The sequence below is a fragment of the Hemiscyllium ocellatum genome, chromosome 9, assembly GCF_020745735.1.
Source record: "Hemiscyllium ocellatum isolate sHemOce1 chromosome 9, sHemOce1.pat.X.cur, whole genome shotgun sequence".
NCBI classification, from domain to species: Eukaryota; Metazoa; Chordata; class Chondrichthyes; order Orectolobiformes; family Hemiscylliidae; genus Hemiscyllium; species Hemiscyllium ocellatum.
The window spans coordinates 113715288-113729081 of NC_083409.1; the positions used below are offsets into that span (position 1 = coordinate 113715288).

General features: G+C 48.8%; 1 protein-coding gene across 4 annotated transcripts in view; it reads left to right on the forward strand.

Moving 5' to 3' along the window:
• Positions 1–13794, forward strand: part of LOC132819204 (choline transporter-like protein 5) — a 291145-nt gene that overhangs the window by 122567 nt on the left and 154784 nt on the right. The window lies entirely within an intron of this gene.

The following is a 13794-nucleotide window of genomic DNA, read 5'->3' on the forward strand; positions in this document are numbered from 1 at the left end:
TCTCCCTGCCCCAGCTCGGGGCCTCCCTCTCCCTGCCCCAGCTCGGGGCCTCCCTCTCCCTGCCCCAGCTCAGGGACTCCCTCTCCCAGCCCCAGCTCAGGGACCCCCTCTCCCTGCCCCAGCTCAGGGACCCCCTCTCCCTGCCCCAGCTCAGGGCCTCCCTTTCCCTGCCCCCGCTCAGGGACCCCCTCTCTCAGAAAGATCCACACACTCAGCCAATGTTTTTTCTCCAGGCTATGACATGTCCATTTTCGGCCTCCTCCACCACTGAAATAAGGCACTCTCAAACTTGAGGAGGAACACCTCAACTCCTGCTTTGTGTGTCTACAAACACATGGCCTCAACATTGAAATTCCCCAGTTTCCAAATCTCACCTCCCCCCACCCCATCCAAGATCCAACCCTGTGACTCATGCCTTGCCCTTGACCTGACCTACCTGTCCAGCTTCCTTCCCATCTATCTGCTCCACCCTTCCTATCGACCTAACATCATCACCTCCCACCTATTGCCATCCCAACCAACTTTCCCTTAACCCCACCCCCATTTATATCTCTGCCTCCACCACCCCCCCCCCCCCCCCAGTGCTGATAAAGGGTTAAGCCCAAAATGTTGACTCTCCTCCTCAGATGCTGTCTGACCTGCTGTGTTGTTTCCAGCACCACGCTTTATTGTCTCTGATTTCTCCAGTATCTGCATTCCTCACTATTTCATATCCTGGACCCAGCCGACTGAGCTGAGCAGTCAGGGGAGACAGGAAACCAGAGCATCTCAAGGGAATGTTCGGTCATGTTCATAACGACCATCAGAACAGGCTTGAGAGACTGCTACTTAGGTTCCTCTCTTCTCACTGTTCTCTCACACAACTGAAGGAATTGTCAGAAACTTAAATTCGTGCCAAAATTCCTTTGCTAAGGTTAAAGTTCTTGAGGTAACTAACTGAGAGGACGAGGATGTGAGTAAAGCCATTGCAGCGGGACTTCTTTGATTGACCCTTGGCAGCTCATTTCAGTTTAACTTGCTGAGATCTGTGATGTGCTGGAATTACAGCGATGAGGGTAAGGGCTAGAGCAGTCAGTCTGGGCGATCGGGGGATTGATTTTCCCAGTGTGTTGTTGTGAGAGGGAATGTGCTACCTGAAAGGGCTGTGGGAGCAGATTCAGTCAGAACTTTCAGAGGGGAATCTGGGAAATACTGGGAGGTAAATCTTTGCAGGACTGTGGGGAAAGACCAGAGGAGTAGGTTCAAAGAGACTGTATTATTTTATGCAGGTTAAACTTGGCAAGGGTTTGTGGGATTCAAGGCAGTTAGATGTGGAGCAGCAAGAAACAAATCGTCAATAAACTGTAGGGTACTTTGTCTCTTTAACAACCACAATGGCAAATTTTCCAATATTTATCTGGCATTTCACCAATGAGAGCATGATTTGAACATAATGATATCACAGGAACATTCCAAAGAATGGTGTGATGCTGGTCATTAGCTGCATCTCCTTATAATAAACTCAGAAAATACTGGAAAAGGTTATATAGTCACCACAGAGACTGAGGGGATGGGAGAGAAGTTTTTTACTTTGGGAACTGACTCTGCATTCTCATATTAACCCATCCAAGAAAATCACAGCACTCCCTCAGTGCTGACCCTCCAACAGTGCGGCACGCCCTCAGCACTGACCCCCTGACATTGCGGCGCTCCCTCAGTACTGACCATCTGACAGTGCGGCACTCCCTCAGCACTAACCCTCCAACAGTACGGCACTCCCTCAGCACTCAGCCTCCGACAGAGCAGCACTCCCTCAGTGCTGACCCTCCGACAGAACGGCACCTCCTCAGCACTGACCCTCTGACAGTGCGGCACTCCCTCAGCGCTCAGCCTCCGACAGAGAGGCATTCCCTCAGTACTGATCCTCTAACAGTGCGGCACACCCTCAGTATGGACCCTCCGACAGTGCGGTACTCCCTCAGTACTGACCCTCCGACAGTGCGGTACTCCCTCAGTACTGACCCTCTGACAGTGTGGCACTCTCTCAGCACTGACCCTCCGACAGTGCGGTACTCCCTCAGTACTGACCCTCCGACAGTGCGGTACTCCCTCAGTACTGACTCTCTGACAGTGCAGCACTCTCTCAGCACCGACCCTCTGACAGTGCGGCACTCCCTCAGCACTGACTCTCCGACAGTATGGCACTCCCCAGTACTAACCTTCTGACAGTGTGGTAGTCCCTCAGGACTGACCCTCTAACAGTGTGGCACTCCCTCAGTACCGACTCTCCGACAGTGTGGCACTCCCCAGTACTGACCCTCTGACAGTGCGGCACTCCCTCAGCACTGACCCTCTGACAGTGTGGCACTCCCTCAGCACTGATCCTCTGACAGTGCAGCACTCCCTCAGTACTGACCCTCTGACAGTGTGGCACTCCCCAGTACTGACCCTCTGACAGTGCGGCACTCCCTCAGCACTGACCCTCTGACAGTGTGGCACTCCCTCAGTACGGACCATCCGACAGTGAGGCACTCCCCAGTACTGACTGTCTGACAGTGGCATTTCCTCAGTACTGACCCTCCGACAGTGCAGCACTCACTCAGTACTGACCCTCTGACAGTGCAGCACTCCATCAGTACTGACCTTCTGACAGTGTGCCACTCCCTCAGCAGTGGCCCTGTGTCAGTGCGGCACTCCCTCTTTACTGACCGTCTGACAGTGCAGCACTCCCTCGGCACTGACCCTCTGACAGTGCGGCACTCTCTCAGTACTGACCCTCTGACAGTGCGGACTCCCTCAGCACTGACCCTCCTACAGTGCAGCACTCCCTCAGCACTGACCCTGTGACAGTGCGGCACTCCCTCAGTACTGACCCTCTGACAGTGCAGCACTCCCTCGGCACTGACCCTGTGACAGTGCGGCACTCCCTCTTTACTGACCGTCTGACAGTGCAGCACTCCCTCGGCACTGACCCTCTGACAGTGCGGCACTCTCTCAGTACTGACCCTCTGACAGTGCGGACTCCCTCAGCACTGACCCTCCTACAGTGCAGCACTCCCTCAGCACTGACCCTGTGACAGTGCGGCACTCCCTCAGTACTGACCCTCTGACAGTGTGGCACTCCCCAGTACTGACCCTCTGACAGTGCGGCATTCCCTCAGTACTGACCCTCTGACAGTGCGGCATTCCCTCAGTACTGACCCTGTGACAGTGCCGTACTCCCTCAGTACTGACCCTCTGACAGTGCGGACTCCCTCAGCACTGACCCTCCTACAGTGCAGCACTCCCTCAGCACTGACCCTGTGACAGTGCAGCACTCCCCAGTACTGACCCTCTGACAGTGTGGCACTCCCCAGTACTGACCCTCTGACAGTGCGGCATTCCCTCAGTACTGACCCTCTGACAGTGCGGCATTCCCTCAGTACTGACCCTGTGACAGTGCCGTACTCCCTCAGTGTTGACCTTCTGATAGTGCAGTACTCTCCCTTTTCTACGTTGAAGGTGTTTACTGCTGTCTCCAGTGGCTCTTGAAACTTGAATAGTTGAATCCGAAGCTGAAAGTGCCATTGTTCCACCTTAATGGTTTTAATGTCTGTGCTAATCCATAACTTCTCTGAGACCATTAAAACCGAGATCATGGGACAGGAATTCAATGTGGATTGTGTTTTACTGCACATTGGAAATAAATGAGCTGAGTAAATCTTTTCTTAACTCAATAGAATAAGGCAGCAAACAAGCATTAACTCCTTGTTTTACGCAGTGTGTGTGTGTGTACTGCAGATAAAGAGCAGCCATCAACAGTAACTGATGTCAATGTGAATACCTGGGGTCAATTCAAAGAGGGAAATGAAGGGAAGTCTATACATTGGATTGATTTAACATCCCTCCAGAAACCTAATCTCGTCCCATTTGCCAGCACCCGGCCCACATCCCTCCAAACCCTTCCTATTCATATCTCCATCCAGATGCCTTTTAAATGCTTAATTGTACCAGCCTCCACCACTTCCTCTGGCAGCTCATTCCATCCACGCACCATCCTCTACATGAAAAGGTTGCCCCTTAGGTCTCTTTTATATCTTTCCCCTCTCATTCTAAACCTATGCCCCCTAGCTTTGGACTCCCCCACCCCAGGGAAAAGACCTTGCTTATTTATCCTATCCATGCCCTCATGATTTTATAAACCTTTATAAGGTCACCCCTCAGCCTCTGATGCTCCAGGGAAAACAACCCCAGCCTATTCAACCTCTCCCTGTAGCTCAAACCCTCCAATCCTGGCAACATCCTTATAAATCTTTTCTGAACTCTTTCAAGTTTCACAACATCCTTCCAATAGGTTGGAGAGCAGAATTGAACACAATATTCCGAAAATGGCCTAACCAATGTCCTGTACAGCTGCAACATGACCTCCCAACTCCTGTACTCAATACTCTGACCAATAAAGACAAGCCTTCTTCACCACTCTGACTCCCTGCGACTCCATTTTCAAGGAGCTATGCACCAGCACCCCTAGGTCTCTTTGTTCAGCAATGTTCCCCAGGACCTTGCCAATGAGTGTATAAGTACTGCCCTGATTTGCCTTACCAAAATTGCACCTTGCATTTATCTAAATTTAACTTCATCTGCCACAGATAGTCGCCTGAGGCTGGAATCAAACCTGAGTCCCTGGCATTGTGAGGCAGCAGTACTGACCACTGAGCCAATGTGACACCCTGCAGTGCCTATCCTCCTAACCCTAACCTGTCAGCCATTAACCATTGATTCTTTGTTACATCTGAATGGTGATATAATTTGGAGAGTCAGCTGTCACTGTCAGAGTGGGTTCCCTCTCTCATCCGCAAGGGCTGTGGTGGTGACTTCAAATCCCAGTCCAGAGAATGATCCCTGAGTCTCCGCGGATGGACCCACTGCACTGTGTGGAGTCCTGAGGGAGTGCTTCGTGTCCGAGATGTTATCTTTATGAAGCCAAGGCCTGTCTGCCTTCTCAAGTGAATGTAGGAGATGGCAATGTACTCCTTTGATGAAGAGAAGGTTAAGAGATGGCCAATACTGGGATACGTAGATTCCTTATCAATTGGGGAATCAAGGGTTACAGGGAAAGGGCAGAACAGTGGACGTGAGAAATGTCAGATCAGCCACAATCCTATTGAATGATGGAGCAGGTTCAAGGGGCCAAATGGCCTACCCTGTTCCTATTTTTTATGGCCTTATGGTATTTATCTTTCAATCTCCAGCATAAAAACTGTTTAGAACAACCTAGAATGATATTGTGCCATGAATGTGGCCAAATATGTTCTAAAGCAGGAGTGACTAACAAACAAAAGTTGCTATAGATCCATGGGAGATATTGGCTGACAGAGTACCTTAGAGCACAAGAAGTATAGTTAAAATCAGAAAGTGGCTGTGATGGCATTCATAATGGTGGGATCTTGCTGTCTACAAATCAGCTACTCCTTGTCCCATTGTTGACTTTAAAGAGCTTTGAGATGTGCCAGGGTCATGAATGGGGCCATAAACCTGTAATACTCTCCTTTGTTTAAGGGAGATGGAGCATGTCTGGGATTTACATTTTGGGCTGCATTTGACATGTTCACCGATATAACGAGTAAAATCTCACCTTAGGAAAGGGCCTGTAACTGAAATGATGCAAATGGATTAACAGCATACATTGTGCTGTTCGGTGTAATGATGCGTTTTCCCTTTCTGTACTTCAGTTGTAATTAATACAAATAAAGAAGAGGAGATTGTTGTCTCAACTGAGAGGTGTCATTTCAGTTTAACTGAAAAGTATAAAAATGCGCCAGAGTAGTTAGTTTGTTACAAATTGACAAAACCCAACTCCTTTATGGTTTAACTCGATGGAATTCTATTAGCTGGTGCAGTTGTGGGTGAAATAGTCTAATTATGTATCATTCGGGCAGGTTTTTTTTGTTCTTTCATGGGATGTGAGAGTCACTGGCAAAGCCACCACTTACTGGCCATTCCTAACTTTCCCTTACACCAGTGGCATGCTGGGTCAGTTCAGAGAATAATTAAGAGACAACCACATTGCTGTGGGTTGGAGTCACATGTAGGCCAGACCAGGTAAGGACAGCAGATTCTTTCACTAAAGGCCATTTGTGACCCAGATGGGTTTTTTCAACAATTCAACAATAGGCTATCATTGAGACCAGCTTTCTATTTGAGTTTAAATTGCTGTCACTTGGAGGTGCTTTTCAAATCTGTTATCTCTGAGTCAATGAAACTAGTTTATAATCAACAAATCATTGAATCCCTACCATCAACATCCTTAGGATCACCATTGACCAGAAACTCTCAGCTGGTTACCCCCGTATACTGTGCTGACCAGTGAGGCCATATATCGCAGTCCCTGACTTCCCAAAATCATTCCATCACAACATAGAGGAAAAACAGAGAAACCTGGAGTTTTATTGTGACTCTGTACATTCCAAACAAGCACAAAGAATGCTGGAGAAACTCAGTAGGTCTGGTTGCGTCAGTGAAACACAGTTAACGTTTCAAGTCTGGTATGTCTCTGCTTCAGAACATCATCTGTACATCCCAAAATGTTTTACACCCAAGTCAGGTGCTTGTTTTTTCCTAATTATTTATGGAATTGGAGTGTTTCTGGCTGGGCCAGCATTCATTGTCCATCCTAAATTGCTCTCGAGAAGATGTCCTCTTTGAGGTGTCCATGGTTGCACATACAGTAACACACCAGAGCCTGGCACCATCCAGGACAAAGCAATCTCCTGAGCTTTTGAGTTTGAGTTTGATTTATTGTTGTCACACGTTCCGAGATACGGTGAAAAGTGTTGTTTCAAGGTATCTTGGCAGATATAGCAGATTGTACCATCCAAAGTGCATCAGGATAACATAATGAAATTCAGAATACACTGTTACAGCTTCAGGGAAGGTGCAGAGAGAGAGAAATCAGAATGAACATTTGAGAGGTCCCTGTTCAAATATCTGATAACAATGGGGAAGAAACTGCTCATGAATCCGTTTATACGTGTATTCAAACATTTATATCTTCTGACCGAATGAAGGGGATGGAAGCGAGTATAACCTGGTGAGAGTCTGTGATAATGTTAGCTGCCTTCCTGAGGCAGCGGGAAGTATAGATGGAGTCAATGGATGGAATTCTAGTTTGCATGATGGGCTGGGCTGTGTCCACAACTATCTGTAACTTCTTGTGGTCTGGGGAGGAGCAGTTGCCAGACCGATAGGATGCTTTCTATGGTGCATCTATGAAAATTGCTGAGAGTCTTTGTGGACATGCTGAATTTTCTTTGCCTCCTGAGGAAGTAGAGGTGTTGGTGTGCTTTCTTGATTGTTGTGTTGACATGGGTGGACCAGGACAGATTGTTGGGGATTGTCACTCCCAGGAACACGACACTCTCGGCCATCTCTCCCTCAGTCCCACTGATACAGACAGGGCTGTGCCCTCCACTCCACTTCCTGGAGTCAATGACCGGCTCCTTCACTTTCCTGACACTGATGGAGTGATCAGAGGTAAAAACAATGACAGCAGATGCTGGAAACCAGATTCTGGATCAGTGGTGCTGGAAGAGCACAGCAGTTCAGGCAGCGTCCAACGAGCAGCGAAATCAACGTTTCGGGCAAAAGCCCTTCATCAGGAATAAAGGCAGTGAACCTGAAGTGTGGAGAGATAAGTGAGAGGAGGGTGGGGGTGGGGAGAAAGTAGCATAGAGTACAATGGGTGAGTGGGGGAGGGGATGAAGGTGATAGGTCAGGGAGGAGAGGGTGGAGTGGATAGGTGGAAAAGGAGATAGGCAGGTAGGACAAGTCCGGACAAGTCATGGGGACAGTGCCGAGCTGGAAGTTTGGAACTAGGGTGAGGTGGGGGAAGGGGAAATGAGGAAACTGTTGAAGTCCACATTGATGCCCTGGGGTTGAAGTGTTCCAAGGCGAAAGATGAGGCGTTCTTCCTCCAGGCGTCTGGTGGTGAGGGAGCAGCGGTGAAGGAGGCCCAGGACCTCCATGTCCTGAGTTGAAATGTTGGGCCACGGGGCAGTGTGGTTGATTGGTACGGGTGTCCCGGAGATGTTCCCTAAAGCGCTCTGCTAGGAGGCGCCCAGTCTCCCCAATGTAGAGGAGACCTCATTGGAAGCAACAGATACAATAAATGACATTAGTGGATGTGCAGGTAAAACTTTGATGGATGTGGAAGGCTCCTTTAGGGCCTTGGATAGAGGTGAGGGAGGAGGTTTGGGCGCAGGTTTTACAGTTCCTGCGGTGACAGGGGAAAGTGCCAGGATGGGAGGGTGCGTTGTAGGGGGGCGTGGACCTGACCAGGTAGTCACGGAGGGAACGGCCTTTGTGGAAGGTGGAAAGGGGTGGGGAGGGAAATATATCCCTGGTTGTGGTGTCTTTTTGGAGGTGGCGGAAATGTCGGCGGATGATTTGGTTTATGCGAAGGTTTGTAGGGTGGAAGGTGAGCACCAGAGGCATTCTGTCCTTGTTACTGTTGGAGGGATGGGGTCTGAGGGCAGAGGTGCGGGATGTGGAAAAGATGCGTTGGAGGGCATCTTTAACCACGTGGGAAGGGAAATTGCAGTCTCTAAAGAAGGAGGCCATCTGGTGTGTTCTATGGTGGAAGTGGTCCTCCTGGGAGCAGATACGGCGGAGACAGAGGAATTGGGAATACGGGATGGCATTTTTGCAGGAGGTAGGGTGTGAAGAGGTGTAATCCAGGTAGCTGTGAGAGTCGGTGGGTTTGTAAAGAATGTCAGTGTCAAGTCGGTCGTCATTAATGGAGATGGAGAGATCCAGGAAGGGGAGGGAGATGTCAGAGACGGTCTAGGTAAATTTAAGGTCAGGGTGGAATGTGTTGATGAAGTTGATGAATTGCTCAACCTCCTCGCAGGAGCACGAGGTGGCGCCAGTGCAGTCATCAATGTAGCGGAGGAAGAGGTGGGGAGTGGTGCCGGTGTAATTACGGAAGATCAACTGTTCTACGTAGCCAACAAAGAGACAGGCATAGCTGCAGCCCATACGTATGCCCATGGCTACCCCTTTGGTCTGGAGGAAGTGGGAGGATTCGAAGGAGAAAATGTTAAGGGTGAGGACCAGTTCAGCCAAACGAATGAGAGTGTCGGTGGAAGGGTACTGTTGGGGACGTCTGGAGAGGAAAAATCGGAGGGCTTGGAGGCCCTGGTCATGGCGGATGGAGGTGTAGAGGGATTGGATGTCCATGGTGAAGATGAGGGGTTGGAGATGAAACGGAAGTCTTGGAGGAGGTGGAGAGCGTGGGTGGTGTCTCGAACGTATGTGGGAGTTCCTGGGCTAGGGGGGATAGGACAGTGTTGAGGTAGGTAGAAATGAGTTCAGTGGGGCAGGAGCATGCTGAGACAATGGGTCAGCCAGGATGGTCAGGCTTGTGGATCTTGGGAAGGAGGTAGAACCGGGCAGTGCGGGGTTCCCAGACTGTGAGGTTGGAAGCTGTGGGTGGGAGATCTCCTGAGGTGATGAGGTTCTGTATGGTCTGGGAGATGATGATTTGGTGATGACGGGGTGGGGTCATGGTCGATAGGGCAGTAGGAAGAGGTGTCCTCGAGTTGGCGTTTGGCTTCAGCGGTGTAGAGGTCAGTGCGCCAGATTGCTACCTTTACAGTATGTCACTAAGCACTCAGTTTCTTTCCTGTATTTTATCTCATCGTTGTTGAAGATCTGAGTCAAGAGTGTGGTGTTGGAAAAGCACAGCTGGTCAGGCAGCATCCGAGGAGTAGGAGAGTCGATGTTTCAGGCATAAGCCCTTCATCAGTCCTCATTTTCTCCTAGTTGTTTAAGATCTGACCTCCAACAGTGATGTCATCAGCAAACGTGTAAATGGAGTTGGCCACACAGAGGTGAGTGTGTGAGAAGTGTAGCAGGGAGCTGAGTACGCTTATGTTGAGGATTATGGTGGAGGAGATGTTGTCACTTATTCTTAACAATTGCGCTCTTTGGGTCAGGAAGTCGAGGATCCAGTTAGCGATGGGACAGCTGACACATAGGTTTCAGAGTTTAGGGTGAATTTGTATGGAATAATGGTATTGAAGGCGGAACAGTCGCCAATCAGTAGGGTGAACCCCATTGCGCCACATCCACTCCCTCATCCACTGACACTCAGTAGCAGCAGTGCGTACTATCTACAAGATGCACTGCAGAAATTCACCAGAGTTTCTTAGATTGTCTTTCCAGGGACAGGGGATACATGAGTCCTGCTGACAAATTTCCTTTTCAAGCCACTCACCATCCTGACTTGGAGATACATCGCTGTCCCTTCGCTGGGTTAATATCCTGGAATTACTTCCATCAGGGCATTGTGGGTCTACCTACAGCACTTGGATTGCAACGATTCAAGAAAGCAGCTCACCCCCACCTTCTGAAGGGGCAACTAGGGACAGGCAATAAATGCTGGACCAAGCAGTGATGCAAACCTAGGGGGAATGAATTCGGAGAATCATCCATCTCTGTCTCTCGTAGCTAAATCTGACGTTACTCCCAGAGCTGACATTCCATGTAGTCACAGGGGAGCGTCTTCAAATCCAACACAACATCTCGCAGCTGTGACTCCAGTGGAAAGTGGCTTTTTGAGGTGTGTTTTAATTCTATCCACCATGACCAGCACAGTGCTTCTGAATTTTGTCCCTGGGCGGCAGCAGTAAAGATTGGCCATCTTGAGCAGCCTATGAACTTCGGAGGAGAATAAATGTGGAGAAAGTCCTTCAGAACCCGAGGACAGAGCACAGCATTTCACAGCCAGTCTAGGGGCTTGGACTACAATCTTTCTTGTAATGGAGATAACTGGGCAGCTGATTTACACACAGCAAGATCCCACATAGAACACTTTCTGATGAGCCACACAATCCATTTCAGTGACATTATTGAGGAATAACAGGAGAGTGCTCAGAGGAAGGGGACCTGAAATATTCCAGGGATGAGAGAATTTAGATGCTGCACATGTCCTCTTTGGAGGTCTACAAGATTACAACAGCTTTGGTTTAAGTCGAGAGCATATAGATGTTCCCATTTGCCTGATTGCAGTAGTACTGAGGGGTACACCGATTACACCTCTTAGTCAGGGATGCAGGAGGTAAAAGGAGGAAAACATCATGATTATGACATAGATTCCATTGCTTATGGGAACGGAGGAAGTGAAGACAATGAATTTATTCAAAAGGGAATTGGGAGGTCAATGATGGGTAATAAACTTGTGTGGCTGTGGAGATAGAACTGAAGATGTGGGTGATTAAGTTGCTAATGAACTGCCATAGGGTCAATGGGCCAAACAGCCTCCTCCTGTGCTCCATTGACTCACCGTTAACCTGGGTCCCTGCGCTGTGAGGCAGCAGTGCTGACCACTGAACCAATGTGCCACCCTACAGTACCTATCCTCTTAATCCTAACCTGTCAGCCATTAACCATTGATTCTTTGTTACATCTGAATGGTGATGTAATTTGGAGAGTTAGCTGTCATTGTCAGAGTGAGTTCACTCTCTCAGCCCCAAGATCTGTGGTGGTGACTTCAAATCCCTGTCCAGAGAATGATCCCTGAGTTTCCGCCAATGGACCCACTGCACTGTGTGGAGTCCTGAGGGAGTGCTGCCGTGTCCGAGATGTTATCTTTATGAAGCCAAGGCCTGTCTGCCTTCTCAAGTGAATGTAGGAAATGGCAATGTACTCCTTTGATGAAGAGAAGGTTAAGAGATGGCCAATACTGGGATAAGTAGATTCTTTATCGGTTGGGGAATCGAGGGAAAGGACAGAATTGTGGGCGTGAGAAATGTCAGATCAGCCACAATCCTATTGAATGGTGGAGCAGGCTCAAGAGGCCAAATGACCTACTCCTGTTCCTATTTTATTTTGGCCTTATGGTATTTGTCTTTCAATTTCCAGCATTAAAACTGTTTAGGACAACCTAGAATGGTATTGTGCCATGAATATGGTCAAATATGTTAAGCGGGAGTGATTAACAAACAAAAGTTGCTATAGATCCATGGGAAATATTGGCTGAAGGAGTATCTTAGAGCACAAGAGATATAGTTAAAATCAAAAAGTGGCTGTGATTGTATTCATGAATGGTGGGATCTTGCTGTCTACAAATCAGCTACTCCTTGTCCCACTGAGCCACCTTGCTGCCCTTGTTCTGAGGGTGCTGGCCACTGATCAATGCATGGGCAAGGTGCCAAAGTATTTTGCCATTGAGTGAGTTGTCAGGCATGGAACTGGATGTAAAGTTCCTTTGGCCTTGGAGTCTCTCAGAGAGAAGTTGGTGAGCAGCTTTGTGCAAAGTCGTGAAGATAATTGAGTGCAGTATTCGCTGAAACTGAATGGGATTCGGTAACCAGTCCCTACCCCCAGGCTACACCGCACACATTCCCTGTAACAGCTGTGGGAAGCAATCTGACATTAACAACATGCAGTGCAGAGAATATGATCTGCCTGGGAATTCACTGTGTGGGAGAGCCTGGGAGCTTTCGAACTTTGACATTTACAGTTCCTTTATTTTAAAAAATAAGCAAATTCTTTCAGCAATACTAAACTGGAAAAGAAACGTTGAAGAATTGTCCGCTCTCCAGCAGTGACATGTCCTGTGCAGTGTAGTTCAGTAAATAGCTCATAAATCCCAGGGGTTCCTGGGGTTTCATCTCAGAACACAATCAGGGTTCCTGAGAGTTCCAGGATTTCCAATTCCCACTTGGAAAACTGACACCAGGATCATTTTTCATCCCCAAGGTGCTAATTGGTCCAGAGGCAGGTTCAGGGCTGGATGAGTGGAGTGAGCAGAGGATTAGACGTGGGTATCATTACACTGACAATTCTAAGATACAAGCAGCAGACACATGCTAGGAAAGGGGCTTTGTGGAGCAGTGGTAGTCTCCATATCTCTGAGTCTGGAAGCCCCGAATCAAATCCCACCAGCCCCAGAGAGGTACTCTAGCCTTCTCTGAACAGGTTGGTTAGAGAAATATTTACACCTGCTTGGAGTAGGCCATTCAGCCCTTGGAGGGTGTTCTGCTGTCCCATGATCTACCACCTGGGCTCCCAGAGAGCTGAGCGCTGACCCTTCCCAGAATGACTGCCCTTCCCAGTATTCAATTTGGAAATGCAGCTATCTCCCTTCCCCTGAGGGTGGCCAATCTCTTTAACAGTGAGTTAATTGGAGACAGGCTGGTCCCCAGGTAACACACAGCCATCCCACCACCTCCCTAAATATTTCAGCATGCCTGGAGATTTCGGAAGAATGATACACCCATAGAAAGTAGGACAGTACAGCATAAGAACAGGCCCTTCAGCACACTATGTCTGTGCCAGCCATGATGCCAATAATCCCATCTGCTTGCTCATGCTCCATATCCCTCTGTTCCCTGCCTGTACATGTGTCTGTCTAAATGCCTCTTAAATATTGCTATTGTATCTGCTTCTACCAATTCCCCTGTCAACACGTTCCAGTCACCTACCACCCTCTGCGTAAAAATCTTGTCTCACATATCTCCTTTAAACTTCCCCTTATCACATTGAACCTATGCCCCTCACCCCAGCAGTTAACATTTCCAATCTGGGTAAAAGACTCCAATGATCCACAGTTTCCACATCCCTCATAATTCCCCCACTGCCATTAGGGCACTCAGCCTCAGACACTTGTACAAACAAATTTATCCAACCTCCTGTCGTAGCTAATCCACTCCAATCCTGGTCAAGCTCATCTGCCCCCTCTCCAAAGCCAATAGGTGTATGGTTTACAGCTCCATTGAGCATCCTGGCCCCAGTCCCAGCTGAAGGAGTTGCAGGTGAGCTAGTGGATCCCAG